The sequence below is a fragment of the Onychostoma macrolepis genome, unplaced genomic scaffold (assembly GCF_012432095.1).
Source record: "Onychostoma macrolepis isolate SWU-2019 unplaced genomic scaffold, ASM1243209v1 Scaffold2, whole genome shotgun sequence".
Lineage (NCBI taxonomy): Eukaryota > Metazoa > Chordata > Actinopteri > Cypriniformes > Cyprinidae > Onychostoma > Onychostoma macrolepis.
In genome coordinates, this window is record NW_026704708.1 from 141,344 (window position 1) to 146,619 (window position 5,276).

Consider the following 5,276-nt stretch of genomic DNA (forward strand, 5'->3'; position numbering starts at 1 on the left):
CACCCTTTGAATGGCTTGATTCTTTAATTGTTTGATCAAATTATTGTGTGTTATCATTCCTGTTTGTAACTGGCGGTTTCAGTTATCCTGGGTTAAGAAAGTGTTAACTTAAATTATATTAATTCAGTGTGGTAGACTAAATTCTACCTGGCGCCTGAACTGATAATATAGTTTACAGTTAAAATACCTATTTTTAGGGTGCACCACCATTACAAATCTAACCCTGGGATGATTTGAACAATAATATAAATAATAACACATTATTTTGAAAGGTAAAGTTCAAGTTCAAGTTGAGCTTTATTGTCATTCCGCTACATGCGGGGCATACAGTGGAACGAAATGTCGTGCCTCACAGGACCACGGTGCTACATAAATACAGGCATACAGCAATGAAGTAAAAACAATATGACCTATACACAACTATCCTACTGATATATATATATAGGATATTTATAGTCAAATCTAAAAAAAAATGTTTTACCTATACATAAACTAAAAAATACAAACTATACGAGTGCTTCATATAAATACTGTACATGTGCGAAGAGAAACATTGTGAGTCAGCAGCTGGCTGGGGAACAGTGCAGGATGATTTGTAGTGCATGAGCATGTAAACATACGTATATTACTGAGTCTTTTGTGGGATATGTATACACACAGCAGTGTGTGTGGAAAGTGACTAGTGCGCATAGAGGAGGAGAGTGTGCTACTACAGGTGGTTTGTACAGGCCCACTCACCTGTGTGTAGCACACTTCGAATGCACACAAAAAAAAAAAAAAGTTTCATAAATAAAGTGTATTTGTGTTACGAACTGCTCCAATACTTGGGTTGAAGATCCAAACGCAGCTTTAATAAGGGTAATCCACAGTCGTAATCCATATTCCAGGCAAATGGTCAAAATCACAGCGCAAACAATCCAAACAACAGAGTCAAAAAAAAGAGGCAAACAGGGAAATCCAGGAAACCCCAATATCAAAACCATAACACTGGTAACCAGAGAGAGCGCACAGAAATGGAGTGTAACACAAACAAGACTTGAGAGAGTGAAAACACAAGGCTTATATAGGCAGAGTTAGCAAGGGAAATGGCAGGTGTGAAAATTTGCTACAGTATTTTGTTTTTAATTTAAAGTGGAACAAATTACTCATTTGCATTGATGTTATGCCTTGGGACACTAACACAAGTGTGTTATGGATCATAACAATGACTCACGGTCAAAATTTAGTGGATTTACTCGTATAATTTTTCACACTCACTTTGTCATTCCTGAAACGGAATGTCGACGTTTGGTCCTCTTAAACAAACAAAACTTTTCTTCCAACTGTGAATGGATTATGTAGAGAGAAATGGTGCTCCCCTTACGGCATGGTACAGTTGACTGGAAATGACTGAGCTGGCTTAGATCTGATTTGACTGATCTGATCTGATCTAGATCCAGAAAGTATTCGTGCATATGGTAAATTGTAGACCTTATGTAGCGGGGCTGACGAAACGTGAGACGTGCGGATCCATGTGCAAGTTTTTATTAGGCAGAGACGTGGTCGTACAGGCAGGGTCGAAACGATGGCAAACAGGTATGGCAGAGACAAGACAAAGAGTAATCCTAGGGCAAGCAAAGGTCGACGATCGGCAACAGTATCCAGTGGGCAAGGCAGGGAGATAATCCAGGGAACACGGGCTAGAATCCAATGGGGTGCAATCAGAGTCCAAACGGCAAGGCAAGGGTTAATCCAGGGAAACACAGGCTAGAACAAACACGGGAAAACACAAACCAAACAGGCAGGGGAAAACTAGGAAAACAACAGGGGCTTGGTAGAGTAGCTACAGCTATGGGAGCGGTAAACGCATACAATACTCGGCAGAGAGGCAGAGAAAGTCCAAGGCTTATAAAGCGTGTGTGATCAGTATGTGCATGGGATCAGGTGTGCGTGTGATTAGTGCAATGAGTGATTGGTGACAGCTGTGATCAGTGTTGGATGATGGGAAATGGAGTCCATGTGGTGTGTGGTGTGAAAGTCCATGTGGTGAGCGAGTGACCTCTGGTAGTGAATAGACGGAAGTGCAGACCAGATTCGTGACACCTTAATTGCTATAAATTTAAAAGACAATATCTCTGTTTGCATTGAACTTTCAGTGTTGCAACCACAAAAAAAAAAAAAAAAAACAGTCAACCACCCCTTTAATTGCTGGTTACAGAAGTGAATCAAAAGTGATTACTTTAATGTTTAAATTAAATAAATGACATTAAAATTCAATGTAAACGGACAATTAATGTAAATAGTAATTGATGATTCTCTGAATCTGACAGTCTGCAAAAGCATCATAAGCTACAAGCTTAAATAATAATGATAATAATAATAATAATATAATTGACTTTTTAAACTTATAATGTCAAGTTATGAGGGAAAAAGTTGAATTATTATTATTATTATTTTTTTTTTTTATTGGCTGAAACAAACTTCCATAAAACACAATGCATTAAGAGCAGGGGACGTAAACTTTTGAACAGGATGATACATTTTTCTCATTTTGTTTAAAGATCATATTTTTCATCCAGTATTGCCTTTTAGAAGCTTATAACTACATGTTTCCTAGAAGACAAAATAAGTACAATTTACCCTGTTCATCAAATTCAAAACGTTTACACACCTCAGCTCTTAATGCATTGTGCGTTGCCTTCTTGAGCATCAGTATTTTTTCTTTCTTTCTTTCTTTTTTTCAAGATTTTTACTTCAAGAAATATTGTGGAAACTGATGTTGTTTAAAATAATATGCAGAGCAAAACCAAGTCAATGGTTCCTTTTTGTTATCTTATAGTTATATTATGTATTCCAAAGTATTCTGAAGTTACAAAATTTGTGTAATCTAATGAAGTGTTACAAATTACCTTTTAAAGCATGTATTTTGTAATCTGTAGAAAGAAAAAAAAAGATTCTGATTTACACTTACTAAAATATATTAAAACCGCAAACTGACAGATTTGATCATATTAAGCAATAAAGTCAAACCTGAGTGCTGATGTCTCTCCCTGTCTGTTATATTCTCCTGAAGTACAAACAAAAAAGGCAGGTTCTCCACTGAACTTTATATACAGTAGATGCATATAAATAATGTCTGTGTATATAGATACGTATAAATGAAATTATGTCCGTGATCCTTGAAGTCATGTGATGTATCAGGAAGTGGACATGTTTGTTTTAGTTTATTTGTACATTACCGATAATTGTATAGAAGTATTGTTTTAAGTGTAAACTTGTGCAAGACTCACAGAAGGTTACAAGCATAGACTTGCTCTTAACTTCTTCTGATCTTGATGAATGTGGATAATTGTATATGAAGGTAGTGGATAACAACAAATGGGATTTACCATGCTAAATGTACATGGGTCAAAGACATTTACATGTCTGTATACAAAATAAATTTACAAAAGTGATTGTATACATAGATAGCACGTTGCATGCAAGTAAAGTGTCTGCTTTTAAGGTTTTAAATAAATTTTAGGAGAATAAAATGACAAAATTTGGTTGAAATAATGTTCCATTGTCATTTTATGTAACACTTATACGTATTTATGTAAACATTCAAACAACATACTTATTCTGACCTGTACATATTAAAAAATATAAAATAAGTGAGCATACTAAATTTTATTGCGTAAGTAAAAAAAAATCTTACTGACAAATGGGCAAAACCTAGGATAGTGGCAAAGTTTAAAAATGTAAAATTACAAGTAATTAGTATTTGGGGTGAAAGTAATTATTCTTTCAATATGCTATAAATTGATTTTTGTTGTAAATATGCCTGACAAGTTTGTTACACTGAATGACATTTTAGTGGGTGTCTTATGTAAATCAGGGTAAAAATGTATGATATTTATGTTTTACTCAGAAAAAAAAAAAAGTTTAATTTCATCCTGGTTTTGTCACACAGTTGTGTCCACCATATTTTGTCAGAAAGAGGTGACCTTTAAAGAGGGAAGGAAAGTAAAGAACGTGAAAGCAAACTCTGGCAAGTTTGCACAGGCTGTGTGAAAATACACTTAAGTCTGTCACAGGGCAGATCAAAAACACATTTAATCATGCATGTCTTTATGAAAACAACACAACTCAACAAATTACATTTACTGAGGTTAGGCAGCAGGATGAGGAAATGAGCTAGTTTATTTGATGTCTTATATCAGTGTTTCCCAATTCCAATACCCCCAACTTAAATACACATTTAAGTTGACACTAGGTGTCGCTTGGGCATAAGAAAAAGAAGAGTAGAGTAATAAGTGTGGGGAGAAGCAAATGGTTTTGCTGCCACAGGAAACAATATTTCTTGCCACACTATTTCTACACTTCCACAAAGAGTGTACAAAAACCCTAATTTCTATATTCAATAGAAAAAAAATGTTACAAAAAAATGAATATAAACAAATCAGAATGGTTAACAGATTTGCTTTGTTTTACCTTTTTCATGTTTTTTTTTTTTTTTTGTGGATAAGACAGTAGAGATTGACATGAAAGAGTGGGGAGTGGGGAATGGTAAAGGACCTCGAGTCAGGATTTGAATTTAGTGCAGTTGCACTATCTGTCAGGCAACCACTAGGCTATCCGTTCCGCATGATTCTGCTTTCCTGTCTGAGGACCCTGTGTTGGGAGCATCCTGTCAGCATAGTGACCGTGGACGAATCCCTCAGAGGCTGGAGAGTGGTCATAGAAGGCTGCTTTACGAGAGGTCTGTGTAGAGGACATCATATCTCTTGGCACATCATGTTCTAGTATAAACAGACACTATGTTGGAGGTCTCCCACATAAGTCATCACTGAGTTGCGCCCTCTGTGAAGACTGGTGCATCCTTCTGTGGTCCCAGGGCACGTTGCTCTCACTCAGAGTGATCTCTGGGGACCAGAGTTTGGGGTTAGATACTCTGTCAAGGTAGGGGCTGAGGCCTGAGGTATGGAGACTATACCCAGATCTGTTGGTGTCACAAGAGACATCCCACTGTCCGCTCTGGTGCTCCTTTATGATTTTCCCCATTGCTTTGCTCCCGGGAGTTCTAGAAAGAGGGGGGCTGACCCTTGAGGGGGATGAGTTCCTGAATACAGGTCTCTCAACTGAGGTTGTGGAGATGAATCTCAATTCTAGAGCTCCCCCATGAGGAATCTTTCTATGGAGTCAATTTAATGCCGCATATATATGCAAAAGAAAATAAGTTTTGCAAAGAAAAATAAAGAATTGCAAAATAGATAAATAAAACAGAGCAAAAGCAATGATTTTGCAATACATATTTT